Below are 19,849 nucleotides of genomic sequence, written 5' to 3'. Positions count from 1 at the left end.
TATCCACTGTATGTATAGTTATATCAATGGCCAATACAGAGATGTCCCATGATATATTTATACCCAGGACTGTAACTATAACAAAGGGCATCCGCTCTGTCTAGAGGAAAGAAGATTTCTACACAAAGATAGAAGAGGATTCTTTACTGTAAGAGCAGTGAGACTATGGAACTGTCTGTCAAAGGAAGTTGTTATGGAGAATTCATAGGGGCCTAGATGGCTTTCTTGCGCATAATAATCTTACAAATTATGATCACTAGATTACTGGAGATTGGTGGTTGCTCCAGGGATTTATTCATACATTCCTTGTTGAAGGGGCATACCAGCGGTGTGTAATTGGCCTATGTTAGCCATGTTATGCTCTTGACCTTCTCTTATTTTTATAACTGAGTCCAGAAAGCTGCCATTTTTAACATCTGTGAAGCTTTTTTTTGTCATTGGGTCACACAGGCTCCATAGAAATGCATAGTCCCTGCTCTATCCTTCTCCATCCCTACCTCTTTCAAACTGAATTCAATCTGGTGCGTGATCTTTGGCAGCCTCAGTGTAAAAAGCTGGATAGATCAGGTGAGACATTCGGGTGCCATATTTGTACAACTTGGAGGTTGTACGGAGCCGTAATACAATTGTGTGCACAGAGTGTACATGGATCAGTCACAATCAGCTTTGTACATGTGAGTGCTGCAATTTATCCTAATTCTTGTTGGCAAAAGTCTTCATACCCTGTAAAGCAGCATTTTCATCAATAAATTCTCAGTTTAGATCAGATCTGGACTCTTCAGGGCATGAATGTTTTCAGCTGTTGCTGTGTAGCTTTGGCTTAATATCCAGGATTATTGTATTGCTGGGAAATAAAACTAATTAAATCCACTGTCATTCCATTTTATTATGCAATAAAAAGTCCAAAGCAGAGTTGGGGAGTGAATACTCTTTACAATCACAGCTTTGTACTTGTGTATTTGGCAAACAGTGTGAGACAAAGACATGATAAGATTTGTCTCATTTTTACAGCTGTTTCTATTTTCTTACAGCTGTTTCTATTTTCTTACAGCTGTTTCTATTTTCTTAGGAAGAACGCTATATCGATGACGTTTTCTAGATTTTTTTCTTTATTATAAAGTCAGTATTGCCTCCAGCTTTCTTAGTGAAGTTTTTATGCCACTTTCATTATGATACAGTGCCATGAAACAGGTTAATATATTAAGTTACACTTTTTCTCTCTGTTACAGTTCTAGACATTTGATTTTTGATGGATCCAGCTGTACTGTATATGGACAAAAGTATTGAAAACATCTCCACATTACACTACAGAAGTTTTTATGACATCCCATTCTAAATCCATAGACATTAATATGGAGTTGGTTCCCCCTTTGCAGTAAAACATCTTCCACTCTTCTGGCAAGACTTACTACAAGATTTTGGAGTGTCTGTGAGAATTTGACACTGATGTTGGGGGAGAATGTCTGACTCACAATTTCCGTTCTAGTTCATCCTAAAAGTGTTGGATGGGGTTGAGGTAAGGACTCTATGTCGGGATCTTCCACACTAAATTCACCCAACCAACCTTGTCTTTATGGACTTTGTGCACTGGGGCGCAGTCTTACTGGAACAGAAAAGGGCCGAACTCCAAACTGTTCCCACAAAGTTGGAAGCTAAAATTCTCCAAAATGTCTTGGTATGCTGAATAATTAAGATTTCCCTTCAGAGGAACTAAGAGGCCGACCCCTGAAAAACATCCCCATAGCATTATCCCTCCTCCACTTTTTACAGCTGGCACAATGCAGTCAGGCAGGTAAGGTTCTCCTGGCATTCACCAAACCCAGACTCATCCATCAGTCTGCCAGATAGAGAAGCGTCACTCCTCAGAACACGTTTCCACTACTCCAGAGTGCAGTGGTGGCGGCTTTACACCACTCCATCCGACACTTGGCCTTGTGCTTGGTGATATAAGGCTGGCATGCAGCTGCTGGGCCATTTCCTCCACAGATGGCTCAATGCCTGTACAACATGTCGCTGAGGATCCTCATTGTTATTTACCACTTGTGTCATTTAGAACTATTGTGATATGCTATATGTGCAACCTACCATAAATAAACACTACGTAGTGCGTCATAGGTGGACGATGGGGATGTATTCCCTTTTTGGTGTGCTCTTTATGCAAATTAGACAATGGATTGGTTATAAGTGCCACATAGATTAGATAATATACACTAAACCAGAGGGGGCAAAAAGCATTCCCAGAGCTGCTATTCAGGGCAAGTAAAATACACTCTTTGTAAATAATAATGAGGATCCACAGCGACCCGTTGTAGAGGCATTGAGCCATCTATGGAGGATATCCGCTCGGTTTCATGGGGCAGGTGACGCCTTATAGGTCCCCATGATAACATAACGATCCAATGGAAGAAATAAGAGCAACTGGTCAACTGACGAGCGGGGAGCACGGCTCCATGACGCTATGGATGAGCCCCTCTGCTGAATGACTGTTCGCTCGCATGACGTCCTCTCCGAGTAGGTCCTAGTCATAATCTCGGCGTTCCCAGCCCACACGGCTGCTGCTTAAACCTGCACTAAAATAACACAAACCAAGAGACACAACCGAACTCTCCCTGACGATCCCTGAATGCCTGGGGAAACATGTAGGAGAGCTTGTGGTTTATATATAACTCTTATCTGCAGGGACTTGTTAGGGTTGGGTGGCGGTGCTGGGATGCAGGGGCGGACATACCGCATGTGCAGCCGGTGCAGCTGCACAAGGGCCCCGCGTGGGAAGGGGGCCCGTTCCTCTGCTGGCCGACTCAGTTCTCAGCTGCGCGATGCTGAGGACTGAGACAGAGGCCCGTGGACCACTGGCGTAGCTATAGGGGTCGCAGCGGTCGCAATTGCGACCGGGCCCCGAAGCCAGGGGGGCCCACGGCCCCCCGCACCACATCAATAAAAAGTTACTATAGTAACTCGGGCCGCGGGCCCCTGTTACTATAGTAACATACTTTACTTACCTTCCTGGTTCCGGATCGCAGCGGAGGTCCTGACGTCAGGCGCTGTGCGCAGCACATGACGTCACAGCGCTATGCGCCGCGCACAGCATCGAGACGACAGAACTCCCGCCGCGGCCGAAGAGGAAGGTAAGATAGCCCTGACTGGCGGGGTCCGACTCCTGGGACCCGCCAATCAGCTGTTTTGAAGGGGCCGCAGCACTCGTACGAGAGCTGCTCCCCTTCATTCCTGTCACTTCATTCCGGTCACACTGTGAATCGGTTTCGGCGATTCACAGTGTGGGCGAGTAGTGAAATGAAGGGGAAGCAGCTCTCGTACGAGTGCTGCGGCCCCTTCAAAACAGCTGATTTGCGGGTCCCGGGCGACACATCAGCTATTGATGGCCTATCCTGAGGATAGGCCATCAATGTTTAGGGACTGCACAACCCCTAAGCCTACGATGTAGCAGGCTTAGGGGGCCCATGAGACAGGATCACAGATTGTGTGATGCTGTCTGCTGGGCCCTGTATCTAAGCCAATCACATGGTAGGCTTAGATACATGGCCCATGCGTGATCCTGTCTGCTGGGCCCTGTATCTAAGCCTACCACACTGTAGGTTTAGATACAGGGCCCCAGCACACAGTAATCTTATACTGTATAAGATTACTGTCTGCTGGACCCTGTATCTAAGCCTACCTTGTGGTAGGCTTAGATACAGGGTCCCACAGACAGTATCACACATGGGCCCTGTATCTAAGCCTTAGGGTATGTGCACAGACACTAATTACGTCCGTAAGTGACGGATGTATTTCGGCCGCAAGTACCGGACCGAACACACTGCAGGGAGCCGGGCTCCTAGCGTCGTACTTATGTACGACGCTAGGAGTCCCTGCCTCGCTGTGGGACAACTGTCCTGTACTGTAATCATGTTTTCAGTACCGGACAGTTGTCCGGCAGCGAGGCAGGGACTCCTAGCGTCGTACATAACTATGATGCTAGGAGCCCGGCTCCCTGCAGTGTGTTCGGTCCGGTACTTGCGGCCGAAATACGTCCGTCAATTCCGGACGTAATTAGTGTGTGTGCACATACCCTAACACATGTGTTACTAATCATTTTTTGTGTGTTTTCTTACAGGTTCGGTCGTTGGACTACGGCGGATTCCAGGACTACTTCGATGACAGCTTTTTTTTTTATTAATAAAATGGTTAATGAGGGTTGTGTTTTTTTTTTTTATTTCAATAAAATATTTTTTCTATGTCTTTGTGGTTTTTTTTAAACTATATTACTACCGCCTTAGTAATGGCCGCCGGCTGATTGACAGCATCCATTGCTAAGGCAGGGCTTAGTGTTAGCCGGTGCAGAGGCTAACACTAACCCCCTTTATTACCCCGGTACCCACCGCCACCAGGGGTGCTGGGAAGAGCCGGGTACGATCCAGTACCTGACCATCTGTAGTGATGGTCGGCCACTGGGGTGGCCGCAGGCTGGTATTATCAGGAGGGGAAAGGCCAGATACAGTGGCCCTTCCTACCCTGGTGATGCTAGGCTGCTGCTGCTTTATTGTATCTGGCTGGTTATGAAAATGGGGGGGACGCCACGTCATTTAAAAAATAATTGGAAAGAACGATGTCGGGTCCCCCCCAATTTTCATAACCAGCCAGATACAACACAGCAGCAGCAGGCAGCATTACAAGGGTGGGAAGGGCCACTGTTTTTGGCCTTCCCCAGCCTAATACTACCAGCCTGCGGCCACCCCGGTGCCTGCCCGTCACTACAGCTGGTCGGGTACTGGTTTGTACCCGGCTCTTCCCAGTACCCCTGGTGGCGGTGGGTACCGGGGTAATAATGGGGGTTAGTGTAGACTCTGCACCGGCTAACATTAAGCCTCGCCTTAGTAATGGAGGTTGTCAATCAGCCAGCGGCCATTACTAAGGCGGTGATAATAAAGTTTAAAAAGATACAAGCACATAGAAATTTTTTTTATTGAAATAAAAACACAACCCTCATTAACCATTTTATTGAGAATAAAAAAAACGCCGTCATTGAAGTCCTCGTATCCGAAGTCCAACAACCGAACCTGTAAAAAAAACACAAACACACAAAAATAATCAGTAACACATAAAGAAGCAAAATTATTATTCTTACCTTTCCTGGGTCCAGCGCTGGAGCCGCAATGTCAGCGAGCTGGGCCCTGTATCTAATCCTATCATGTGTGATACAGTCTGCTGAGCTGTGTATCTAATCCAATCATGTATGATACTGTGCTGGGCCCTATATCTAATCCGATCATGTGTGATACTGTCTGCTGAGCCACTGTATCTAATCCTATCATGTGTGATACTGTCTGCTGAGCCACTGTATCTAATCCTATAATGTGTGGTACTGTCTGCTGAGCCACTGTATCTAATCCTATCATGTGTGATACTGTCTGCTGAGCCACTGTATCTAATCCTATCATGTGTGGTACTGTCTGCTGAGCCACTGTATCTAATCCTATCATGTGTGGTACTGTCTGCTGAGCCACTGTATCTAATCCTATCATGTGTGATACTGTCTGCTGGGCCACTGTATCTAATCCTATCATGTGTGATACTGTCTGCTGAGCTGTGTATCTAATCCTATCATGTGTGATACTGCCTTCTGAGCCACTGTATCTAATCCTATCATGTGTGATACTGTCTGCTCAGCCACTGTATCTAATCCTATCCATAGTTTATAGGGTCGTAGTGCTATAGATATGCTATGCTGTCTCCTATACACACACTTTTTTTTGGGGCGGACACATATGTATTGGGGCTATTTCCCGGACATTTTAAGCCCTGAGGGTATGTTCACACGGCAGCGTCTGTTACGGCTGAAATTACTGTGCTGTTTTCAGGAGAAAACAGCACCGTAATTTCAGCCGTAATGGCATGTGCAGGCGTCTTTTGCTGCGTCCACTACGGAAGTAATTGAAGCTGGTTTTCCATGGAGTCCATGGAAAACGGCTCCATTTACATCTGAAGAAGTGACAGGCAGTTTTTTACGCGCCGCCTTTCGACAGCGGCGCGTAAAAAAAAATGACCATCGGCACAGAACATCGTAAGACCCATTCAAATGAATGGGCAGATGTTTTCCGACGCTTTTGAGCCGCATTTTCGGATGTAATTCAATGCTAAAACGCCCAAATTACGTCCGTAAATAGTGTGTGTGTGAACCCAGCCTTAGTGACGCCCCGGCTGCTAGTGCTGCATTGTTGGGTCACTTAGGAGACCCAGCGATGCAGCTGAAAGCGGACCGTCGGCCATGAGAAGTTTGCGGGGTGGGGGGGGGGGGCCCTGGCACATTATCTGCACAGGGGCCTTTTGCAGTCTGTGTCCGCCACTGCTGGGATGCTCTTTTGAGAGCAAGACTACGATCCTGGCGGCAATAAAACCAGGATCCCACACACACAGTGTTGATGCCATTTTTGGCTTAGTTTCTTGAGCCAAACACAGGAGTGGAGACAAAAGAAAGGAGATGCCTCAGTCTTTACACCTTTCATTCATTTTTGATCCACTTCTGGCTTTGGCTAAAAAAACGGAGACAAAAACTGCATCAAAAACCGTGTGCATAATCCTGGCCTAAGGGTGTATTCACACGGTGCGGTTTTGGTGCGTTTTTTTTTTGCCCTGGCCTAAAATCGCCCCAGAAAAATGCATGCATTTTCTCGTGGTTTTGCAATTAGCACGGAAACACCGGCAAAATCGCTTGCGTTTTTCTGTGCGGTTTTCCCCGTGCCAAAACCGCACCATGTGAATATACCCTAAAGGTGACTGCATGGCGAGGTGCTGGATTTTATATACCTCTCTCAATGGGACTGAATGGAACACCTGAATTTAGTGATATAATGTATATGAGGCAGGTGTGACATTCCCCCCAATGTCTCCAGACGGAAGAAACAGATCAGAGGGAGTTTAAAATACCTGTCCAATCCTTTGCTACCCCCAAAAAATAGGTGGCATCAAAGGTATCTGGCAGCCGCTTATCTCCTGGGCTATGAAAAGAACACGCAGGGGTCCGAGAGAGTCGTGACAGATAACAATGTATTCCCTGAGCTGCCGCAACCTTTCCTCCATAGTTATGTAAAGTCACGTACTACAATGATGGTGATTGGACTACACGATCTCGTGGCGCTGCATCAATATAGACGCAATGTCGCTGCGGCCCGGCCGTAATTTTAATGTCAAACATTTTTATTTATCTATTTTTTACAGGTTTATAAAATTTGGGGAAAGTTTAAAAATCTCAAACAACCCCTTAATTTGAGGGAACCCAGAAATATCTTTTTTTACGGACTGGCCTTCTCAGGAGGACCTACAGTGAAGGAAATAAGTATTTGATCCCTTGCTGATTTTGTACGTTTGCCCGCTGTCAAAGACATGAACAGTCTAGAATTTTTAGGCTAGGTTAATTTTACCAGTGAGAGATAGATTATATTAAAAAAAAACTGAAAATCACATAGTCAAAATGATATATATTTATTTGCATTGTGCACAGAGAAATAAGTATGTGATCCCCTACCAACCATTAAGAGTTCAGCCTCCTCCAGACCAGTTACACGCTCCAAATCAACTTGGTGCCTGCATTATAGACAGCTCTTACATGGTCACCTGTATAAAAGACTCCTGTCCACAGACTCAATTAATCAGTCTGACTCTAACCTCTACAACATGGTCAAGAGACAAGATCATAGACCTGCACAAGGCTGGAATGGGCTACAAAACCATAAGTAAGACGCTGGGTGAGAAGGAGACAACTGTTGGTGCAATAGTAAGAAAATGGAAGACATACAAAATGACTGTCAATCGACATCGATCTGGGGCTCCATGCAAAATCTCACCTCGTGGGGTATCCTTGATTCTGAGGAAGGTGAGAGCTCAGCCGAAAACTACACGGGGGGGAACTTGTTAATGATCCCAAAGCAGCTGGGACCACAGTCACCAAGAAAACCATTGGTAACACATTACGCCGTAATGGATTAAAATCCTGCAGTGCCCGCAAGGTCCCCTGCTCAAGAAGGCACATGTACAGGCCCGTCTGAAGTTTGCAAATGAACATCTGGATGATTCTGAGAATGATTGGGAGAAGGTGCTGTGGTCAGATGAGACTAAAATTGAGCTCTTTGGCATTAACTCAACTCGCCGTGTTTGGAGGAAGAGAAATGCTGCCTATGACCCAAAGAACACCGTCCCCACTGTCAAGCATGGAGGTGGAAACATTATGTTTTGGGGGTGTTTTTCTGCTAAGGGCACAGGACTACTTCACCGCATCAATGGGAGAATGGATGGAGCCATGTACCGTCAAATCCTGAGTGACAACCTCCTTCCCTCCACCAGGACATTAAAAATGGATAGTGGCTGGGTCTTCCAGCACGACAATGACCCGAAACATACAGCCAAGGCAACAAAGGAGTGGCTCAAAAAGAAGCACATTAAGGTCATGGAGTGGCCTAGCCAGTCTCCAGACCTTAATCCCATCGAAAACTTATGGAGGGAGCTGAAGATCCGAGTTGCCAAGCGACAGCCTCGAAATCTTAATGATTTACAGATGATCTGCAAAGAGGAGTGGGCCAAAATTCCATCTAACATGTGTGCAAACCTCATCATCAACTACAAAAAACGTCTGACTGCTGTGCTTGCCAACAAGGGTTTTGCCACCAAGTATTAAGTCTTGTTTGCCAAAGGGATCAAATACTTATTTCTCTGTGCGCAATGCAAATAAATATATATAATTTTGACAATGTGATTTTCAGTTTTTTTTTAAATATAATCTATCTCTCACTGGTAAAATTAACCTAGCCTAAAAATTCTAGACTGTTCATGTCTTTGACAGTGGGCAAACTTACAAAATCAGCAAGGGATCAAATACTTATTTCCTTCACTGTATGTCTGCTCTAGGAGGCTGTTGTTTGAGGGTTGGGACCTATTTATAGGAGGGTATCGGGAATCATTGGATAATGTCCCCAAATAAATGGCAGTTTCTATGGAAAATCTGCAAATTGAGCTAAATTTATCAATATGGCGTATGCTATACAAACTATGTATAACGTATCTCATTACCTAATAGACAAACCAGTGCCATCTCTCGGCTGTTCTACGTGTACACCCAAAAGTAAGCGCAAGTCAATAATAAATTTGACGCAACCATTTCAAGTTGTTTAGCCCCACCCCTTTATGTTCCTTTATGTTTTATATAAAATTGTGCAATAGTACAGAGAAATTATAAAACTCATTTTATTCAATGTAATAAAGAAACAACTTGACCAGCAATTCACATTACAAAATATCTTCATAGTGTGCTAATCGGAAGCAGGACTGAGACGCTGGGTCGGGCCACAGTGAAGGAAGGCACCAAGCCAAGAGAGCCAAGACCCTGGTGCTACGTCCCAGCTGGGGCAGAGGAGTCTGTATTAAGTTTTAAACTATTGCTCATACATAGAATGACGGGTAGAGTAACATTCATCGGTTCCTCAAAAAGCAACTTGGATAGAGAAATCACACCCTCATTGGACCACCAGGGATTACGTCAGATATCACAAAGGATATTCATAATACTCCGAGATCAGGCCATGTATTACCAGAGGTGTTTAGGCAACAGAACCAACAGGGTGTAGGCCACACACCAGAAAATTCAAGCCACTGGACCACCAGGTATTTAGGAAACATCCAGGGATTTTCAGACCACTAGACCACCAGGGATCAGGTCACATATCAACAGGCATATTTAAATCACTGGACCACCAGGGATCAGATCACCTAGGGTATCCAGACCACTGGACCATCAGAGAACAGATGAGATCACCAAGGATATTCAGACCACTGGACCGCCAGAGAACAGATGAGATCACAGAGGATATTCAGACCACTGGCCACCAGAGAACAGATGAGATAACCAAGGATATTCAGACCACTGGACCACCGGATAACAGATGAGATTAGCAAGGATATTCAGACCACTGGACCACCAGAGAACAGATGAGATTACCAAGGATATGCAGACCACTGGACTACCAGAGAACAGATGAGATCACTAAGGATATTCAGAATACTGGATCACCAGAGAAAAGATAAGATTACCAAGGATATTCAGACCACTGGACCACCAGAGAACAGATGAGATAACCAAGGATATTCAGACCACTGGACCACCAGAGAACAGATGAGATCACCCAGGATATTCAGACCACTGGACCACCAGAGAACAGATGAGATCACCAAGGATATTCACACCACTGGACCACCTGAGAACAGATGAGATCACCAAGGATATTCCGACCACTGGACCACCAGAGAACAGATGAGATCACCAAGGATATTCAGACCACTGGACCACCTGAGAACAGATGAGATCACCAAGGATATTCAGACCACTGGACCACCAGAGAACAGATGAGATCACCAAGGATATTCAGACCATTGGACCACCAGAGAACAGATGAGATCACCCAGGATATTCAGACCACTGGACCACCAGAGAACAGATGAGATCACCAAGGATATTCGGACCACTGGACCACTAGGAAACAGATGAGATTTCCAAGGATATTCAGACCACTGGACCACCAGAAAACAGATGAGATCACCAAGGATATTCAGACCACTGGACCACACGGTATAAAGTGAAATATCAACAGTGAAATACAAATCACTGGACCATCAGAGAACAGATCACCAAAGATATTCAGACCACTAGACCACCTGGGATCACAATTAATATCACCCAGGTTATTTACTAGGGATCAAGCCACAAATCACAAGGGATATTTAGACCACCAGAAGTGAGGAAACATCCAGGAATATTCAAATCACTGGACCACCAAGGATCAGATCACATCACAAATGATAGTTTGGACCATCAGGTATCAGGAAACATCCAGGCATATTCAGACCACTGGACCCCCAGGGATCAAGTCACATATCAACAGTGATATTGAAACCACAGGACCACCTGGGATCATGCTGCATATCAGGATATTCAAAGCACAGCACCACCTGAGATCAGATCACTAGGGATTAGGGTTGCACGATGCATCGAAACTTCGATACAGTTTCGATACCGTGCACCCTCAAACGGTTCAATACTGTTATTTCATGTATTTCGATACTAAGTTGTGCGGTCGCCCATCTAAGTATAGTAACACATGAAGGTTGTTAGAGCGGGGCTGTGGCTGTGTAATACGGCCATTGCCCCGCTCCTGAGTCCTGACAAGTGCACGCACGGTCAGTACTAGGTGATGCGGCTAGCGCTGCACTAATGATTGCCGGCATTGAAGACAGAACATGGTGGGCGCACTACAAAACACCCCCATGTTCAGTCTTCAGTGTCTGCGCCACCGCTCATTAGTGCAGCGCCGGCCGCATCACCTTATGCTGACCACACGCACTTGTTGTCAGGAGCAGGGCAAATGGCTGTATTGCACAGCCGCAGCCCCGCTCTAACGGCGGAGATCAAAGAAACCTCTCATCTCCGCCATTATCCCCTGTATACGTCATTTAAAAAAATAAAAAAGAATTGGAAAGAACGATGTGGGGTCCCCACAATTTTCATAACCAGCCAGATACAACACAGCAGCAGCAGGAAGCATTACCAGGGTGGGAAGGGTCACTGTTTTTGGTCTTCCCCAGCCTAATACTACCAGCCTGCGGCCGCCCCAGTGCTCAACCATCAATACAGATGGTTGGGTACTGGTTCATACCCGGCTCTTCCCAGTACCCCTGGTGGCGGTGGGTACCGGGGTAATAATGGGGGTTATTGTTAGCCTCTGCATCGGCATAACATTAAGCCCCACCTTAGTAATGGGCGTTGTCAATAAGCCAGCAGCTATTACTAAGGCGGTAATAATAAAGTCTAAAAAAATACAAGGACATAGAAAAAATATTTTATTGAAATAAAAAAAAAACACACACAACCCTCATTAATTGTTTTATTAAGAATAAAAAAAAAACGCTGTCATTGAAGTCGTCCTCGAACCCGACGAAGTCCAACGATCGAACCTGTAAAATAACACAAGAAGATAATTAGTAACACATAAAGAAGCAAAATAATTATTATTCTTACCTTTCCTGGGTCCAGCGCTGGAGCCGCAATGTCAGCGAGCTGGGCCCTATATCTAATCCTATCATGTGTGATACTGTCTGCTGAGCCACTGTATTTAATCCTATCATGTGTGATACTGTCTGCTGAGCCACTGTATCTAATCCTATCATGTGTGATACTGTCTGCTGAGCCACTGTATCTAATCCTATCAATAGTGTATAGGGTCGTAGTGCTATAGATATGCTGCCTCCTATATACACATATACAGAGACACACACACACACACACAAACTCACACACACATACACACACACACACACACACACACACACACACACACACACACACATACCGTCGGCCATGAAAAGTTTGAGGGGGGGGGGGCAATAAGAACTTTTGCATCGGGGCCCATGAGCCTTTAGCTACTGCTCTGCTTGTTACATGTATGTTATAAGATGTCACTCACATTACATTGATATGTTTATGCTGCTTTTATCGATTATTCACTATTTTTTCTATTTTATGAACTTTTGTATAAATTATCTGACAGGATGTGATGTCACAGTCCGCCTGCTATAAATTGTGCACTTGTTCTTTGTATTCCATGCTGGAGAAAGACCCTGACAGGGTCGAAACGTTGCATGTCCATGTTTTGATGAATTAAAGAAAACACAATTTTTTTTCCCCTTGAGTGCTGCGGTCTCTTCTCTCTGTATGGATTCGTGATCCCTTTTGGGCCGGGGATAGTTACCTGCGTGCGCACCCCCCCCCCCTTATGTTGGGATACTGTTGTTCCGTCTCCATTGCTGGTCGTGCTGCTGGATAATTACGTTTTGTGACGCGATCGAGGGACATACCATATATGGACAGACAGTCCAGGGTACATTGAAGGACCCCAGGGCTGTCTAACCATATTTCCTGTTGCTAGGGCATACTTAGGTAGGCCCTAACAACTGCCTGTGTACTATCAGTATATAGATATATATCAGTATCAGTATATAGATATATATACTATCTGTGTATATATATATATATATATATATATATATGCCAGGACATTAAAGTTTAAAAATAACATTTTTAAAAAAAACATAAAGTAATGTTAAATTAAAAAGGCACACATTTTTTTTTACAATAAATACTTTAAAATAAGTCTCAATACATAAAGTATACACAGATTCGGTATCGTCGCGACCGTAATAACACATTTATAGCGTCATTCATGTATACGCTGTTATAATATTAAAAGAAATGGCTTTCTTTCACTTATTAATGTGAGGCACGAGGTGTTATGAATTTTGAACCTCCATGTGCCTCGCATTAATACAAAAAAAAACCATCATGTACCTCATACATTAACCCAATGTTGTCCATTATGACTGAGGAACATGATGGGCTTAGTTTCTATTAATGTGAGTCATGTGGAGGTTTAAAAATTCATCACAACACGCGCCTCACATCAGAAAACGGAGGAACTGTTTTTTCATTATTATTATTGTTGGCAAAGTATCATTTTGGTATGAAGTATCGCAATACTACACAAAGTATCCGTATGAAAGTCCAAATTCTGATATCGTGACAACTCTACTAGGGATAAATAACGACTGGACCATCAGGTATCAGGAAAGATATCTAGGGATATTCAGACCATTGGACGATCACATCAATAAGGATAATTAGACCACTGGGCCACCTGGGATCACAATTAATATCACCAAGGGTATTTACAAGGGATCAGGCCACCAATCACGAGGGATATTTGGACCACCAGAAGTCAGGCCACATATCACCAGATGCGCAGGCCAGTAAACGTCCAGGGATCGAGCTGCATATTACCAGATATGTGTCCCGCTGGACCGCCAACGATCAGGCTCCTAAATGTACAACTGACTACAGAACTTGACGGTAACACTGACCACGGAGTCCAGACACTGACCACCAAGTAAAAAGCTTTCAATGACCAACACAAAACTGACTGGCATGGATAAGACACTGTGAGTACCACTAACCAGCAGGGACTGGATGCTGAATATACCAGGGACCATCTGGTACAGGACATCGTCAGAAGCACCAGACACAAATTATACCATTGGTGACCAAGGACGAGATGCCGAATTACCAGATACTAAATGATTCTCTGTGCATGGAATTACTCCCTCGACCTTTAGGGATTGACCACTGTTTACACTCCTGACCTACATTAACTGACGCTGCTAGAACCACTGACTACCAGAGACCGCATACTTAACCCTTTCATGACCAAGTGCAATATCCGTGGCTGCGGGCTGTCAGCTCCAACCCCCCCCTGACAGCCGCAGCCACGAGTCGGCAAGCGCTGGCCCCAGTCTGCTCCTCAGGAGACGCCAGCGCTCGCGTCCACTCACCTCAGCCGGATCCCGTAGGGTACGTGCGCACGCTCGTGCCCGCTCTTAAAGGGGCAGCGCACGCACCAGAACTTGTGATGAACTTTGACCTGTGAGTCCCCTGGACTATAAGATGGGTCCAGACCTCTAGTTCTATGCCTGAGCGTTGTTGTTGTTCCCTAGAACGTCTATGTGATGGCCTCCTAGTGTGTTACCTGTACCTGTTCCCGTTCCCATACCTGTTCCTGTTCTTAGCATTCATTACCTTCCTGGTCTAGCACTGTGCTGTGCCAAAGTTGTGCCGTGCTGTATCCACATGTGACCTGCTTCATCTCACCTGACGTCCGCCTGCTACCTGGTCACAGCCGAGCCTGCCTTGCTGCTGTCTACATCGCCTCAGGTACCCTTTTCTGGACTATAGACTTTACACCATACCTGTTTGGCCGGCTGCCGTCCCGCTACACGGAACGGCCCAGTGGGTCCACACCCCACCTCGTGACACCAAGGGTCATTGATGCCCGTGTCCAGGTCCAATTTTCCATTTCATATTTATGCAACCGCTTTGAATATCACAACTATTTTTACTTTGTTTTTTTTTTACAAGACTCTTGAGGCTTCCATTTTCTAGATTAGTTTAATTAATTCCATGTTTTTCATTTTTATTATGAGCAGACAAATCACTAAAAATGGAAAAAAACCTAACTTTTTTGTAATTTTTTATATATATTTATCTATCTTCTATGTATGTGTATATATATATATATATATACTACCGTTCAAAAGTTTAGGGTCACTTAGAAATTTCCTTATTTTTGCAAGAAAAGCACAGTTTTTTTCAATGAAGATAACATTAAATTAATCAGAAATACACTCTATACATTGTTAATGTGCTAAATGACTATTCTAGCTGCAAACGTCTGGTTTTTAATGCAATATCTACATAGGTGTATAGAGGCCCATTTCCAGCAACCATCACTCCAGTGTTCTAATGGTACATTGTGTTTGCTAACTGTGTTAGAAGGCTAATGGATGACTAGAAAACACTTGAAAACCCTTGTGCAATTATGTTAGCACCACTGTAAACAGTTTTGCTGTTTACAGGAGCTATAAAACTGACCTTCCTTTGAGCTAGTTGAGAATCTGGAGCATTACATTTGTGGGTTCGATTAAACTCTCACAATGGCTAGAAAAATCCTTTTGAGGCCCTACGTCAGGATTTTCAAATCCCACTCCGGGAACATTTTAGATACTTACAAATACACCATCTTCTCTCGGGCTCTGTCTTTCTACCACACGACCCCAGGATAACCTTTTATGAAGTAAACTGTCGAGACTCACCAAGGGGAAAAGGGCTGATTTCAGTCTTGTACTCACAACTCAGAAGCGAAACATACAATGGTCCTCCTTCATATATGGTAGCTTGGGAACGAGAGTTGGGAACTATACCTGACTCGATCTCGTGGCAACAAATATATGATAGCACAGCTAAAGTCTCTCAATCGAATAACATTAAAGAAACATCGTATAAAATTTTAACAAGGTGGTACCTTACTCCAGATAGAATAACTAAATTGTTTCCAAGTAGTTCTGACGCCTGTTTCAGAAACTGTGGGGAAAGGGGCACTATGGCACATATTTGGTGGTCCTGTCCAGTAGTACAGGCTCATTGGAAACGAATTGAGCGTCTTATTAATTCTAAATTACATTTACATATCAAGTTATCCCCTTGGTCGGCGTTGCTGTACGCAGAAATTCCTGATGTACCCAAACAAAATAGAAAATTAGTCTCGCATATTTTATCAGCAGCCAAATGGACAGTAGCCATTAGCTGGAAATCCTTAACTATCCCATTTCTGAGGACACTGAACAAAATTAAAGAGATACATCAATTTGAGAAATTAATTAGTATACTGGAAAACAGATTGCCACAATGTGAAGCCCAGTGGCGTAGTTGGTCCTCGTAGAAATTGCTTAGAGCCTTTTGTTAGTTTCTAGGACTCATTTGTCTAGGATAAGAATCAGATTCTTTACTAAGGATAGCGGCACCAAGTTTTGACTGTTTTGGTTTAATTGTTGATTCTTCCTTGCTTGCCTCTACAATCTCGGGCCGGATAACCCAACTTCATCAAGAGACAAACATTTACTGAATTTTACTTCATCGTACACTAGGAAGAGGGTTTGCAACGCCATGCCATACCCTGTGGACAGCGCTTGATTGGAGCCAATTTCATCCTACAACAGGACAATGACCCAAAGCACACCTCCAAATTATGCAAGAACTATTTAGGGAAGAAGCAGGCAGCTGGTATTCTATCTGTAATGGAGTGGCCAGCGCAGTCACCCGATCTCAACCCCATAGAGCTGTTGTGGGAGCAGCTTGACTGTATGGTACGCAAGAAGTGCCCATCAAGCCAATCCAACTTGTGGGAGGGGCTTCTGGAAGCATGGGGTGAAATTTCTCCAAATTACCTAAGCAAATTAACAGCTAGAATGCCAAAGGTCTGCAATGCTGGAATTGCTGCAAATGGAGCATTCTTTGACCAAAGCAAAGTTTGAAGGAGAAAATTATTATTTCAAATAAAAATCATTATTTCTAACCTTGTCAATGTCTTGACTTTATTTTCTAGTCATTTTGCAACTCATTTGATAAATATAAGTGTGAGTTTTCATGGAAAACACAAAATTGTCTGGGTGACCCCAAACTTTTGAACGGCAGTGTATATATATATATATATATATATATATATATATATATATATATATATATATATATATATATAGATAGATAGATAGATAGATAGATACATACACTGCACAGCTCTGTAACAGTTAGTCGTCTTCTCTCTCTGTCAGCCTGGATCGCTGTGGGGGAGAGTGAAGAGGACTATAAGGCTATATACACTATATTCACATGACGTGAAAAAAACTGAAGTTAACAACGGATAAACTGTCAGTTTTGTCTCAAAATTTGAATCCATTTCCCGGCCGTCTGACCGTTTTTCACCACCATTTGCCATCCGTTTTTCATGGCCGTTAAAAATATAGATTAATTTTATTCGTATAGTAGAATTAGTAGAATGTAGATATTGCCAGTGCTCACATAGATAGTGCCCACTGCAGATAGTGCCCACATAGTGCTATAGTTCCCACTGTAAATAGTGTCACACACAGTGCCCATGTAGATAGCGCCATAGTGTCCCCTGTAGGTAGTGCCCATATAGTACCACAGTGCCCATGTAGAGTAGATAGTGCCACACCCCCTGTATATAGCACCCCCATGTAGATATCACCATACCCCCTGTAGATAGTCCAACCCCCTGCAGGTAGCACCATCTCCGCTGTAGTTAGTACCACCACCCAGTAGTTAGCGCCACCCCCATGCAGATAGCGCCACCCCCCCTGTAGATAGCGCCTCCTAAGCTCCCTCTTGTCACGGAATCTCTATTCAGAGTGATCTGACCAGGGATTGCGCTACTAGAGGAAGCTTAGTTGGCGTTATCTACAATGGATTTTGTGCTATGTACAGGGGGGTGTGCTGGCGGGGCTCTCAAAGCCCCAGCAGACATGAGAGTGCAGCGCCACTTACAATGAAGCAGCACTGCGCTCATTAAACCCCATTCCAGGCTGCCAACGTTTATATAGATGACAACTACACGGGGCATCGGCAGTTGGAACGTGAAGGGGTTAATATCTTCCCTACTCTATATTAGGGCATGATGGGTCTATATGACATTACTGATTAGGTGCTAGGTGGTGAGAGGGAACCGTACATATCCATGTATACTGTAACAGCTTTGAGGGTGATGGGTAAGGGGGGACAGGTCCAACTTCTTCACCAAAGTTTCAGGCTCTGCTTAAAGCAGTGTCCCCCCAACTAGGACACCTGGAATAACCCAGAACTTTGTTAGGGGTTCTTCAGAAGATTGCAAAATCAAGAACGATCACTTCTACAGTTTCCCATCCCACTTTTCAATGCAAATGGTGCTCAAGTCTCGGGGTCATGGACTATTTCCATTGACTTCTATTGGATCGGTTCCTTTATAAATAAGATGATGAGGTGCAGAAGGCGTCCTCTAGGCCTCAGTCCTAGATACAAGGAGGGTGCAGCACTATTTTATATTTAGCATGCAACGCTATGCGGGAATAATCCCATATCCATCCCATACTGATACATTACCATGAGTACGGAATTTTTTGAAAAATAATACTTTATTAATACATAATAACCAAGGAAGTCAAACAATTTCACTCGATTTTCCTACTTTTCCTATATTGATCTTCCATTGCAAATTAAAAAATATTTTTTTTTTACCCACTATTTTTCTTCCCGTTCATCATGGGCTCATCATCTTGTTTCCTTTAGGTCAGTGGTCTCCAACCTGTGGCTCCCCAGCTCTTGTGAAACTACAACTCCCAGCATTACAACTCCCAAGCATTACAACTTACGTTTTTTGATAAACAGTTAATGTAAAAACTGAAAACACTATTTACAAGTTGACCCTTGGCTTTGCTTTCCTTCCTAAAACAGAAGACATCTGCATGTCACCGCTTTTCTTTAAAATGAACAAAAATAAGGGGTTAGTTTCTCACTTTATGATAATGGGAGGAGTCATGCAGTCTTTTTTGACCCTTTGGTCGCCGTCCCTTCATCCAGACCCGCTGACGTACAGATCAAATATAGCCCTATTATTTCACTACATATACAACTGTCTCAGGCTTGTTGGGTAATACTCCATTCCCAGGTCTTGGGGGTAATTACAGGTATGCTATCCCTGCCAATATGTACAGAAGAGAATAAAAATATATCCACTTTTTTTTTTACCATTGGCTTTATAATGTCTAGCATAACTGTAATATATCTAGAAAAAAAAAATCTGTTTCTACATGGAAACCATCAACAAGTAGAACAACTAATGTGAATGGAGCTATTATAGCTTAAACGTTATCTTTATTATGACTTGTGGCAATACCCAATTCACAAATACATATGATTCCTATGATGCTGTAAGTTCGGTTCAGTATAACTCTTGGGGAAGGGGTCAGGTTGAAACACCTAGAATATGAACAGGTAAGAAAAACGGATGACTCGTGAGTTAATGATCACGACTGCAGGATGTATGAAAGTGGCAATGAGATATAAGACTCACAGCCAATTCAAGACATGGCACCAGTAAACTAGAGACACATTATAAAAATAATAGATCCGTCAAGAGCAACTTATTGATGTTTTCCATATAGAAAAATCTCCAATAGTGCACGAAAATGTACTGGAAATTTAAATAAATATTGAAAAGGGATTGAAGACATTTTACAAAGATCCTGAATTTTATATTAACTAAGTATAGATCCAATGTTCGTCATAGGTGGAGCTTCACTCAGAAGACGGTGAATAAAGCAGATCCTATAATTTTGCAGTTGACTTTGCTCAGATGGCAGTAAAGATACATCCATC

This window comes from Rhinoderma darwinii, chromosome 3 (assembly GCF_050947455.1).
Source record: "Rhinoderma darwinii isolate aRhiDar2 chromosome 3, aRhiDar2.hap1, whole genome shotgun sequence".
Classification (NCBI taxonomy): Eukaryota; Metazoa; Chordata; class Amphibia; order Anura; family Rhinodermatidae; genus Rhinoderma; species Rhinoderma darwinii.
This window is presented reverse-complemented; position numbering follows the sequence as displayed.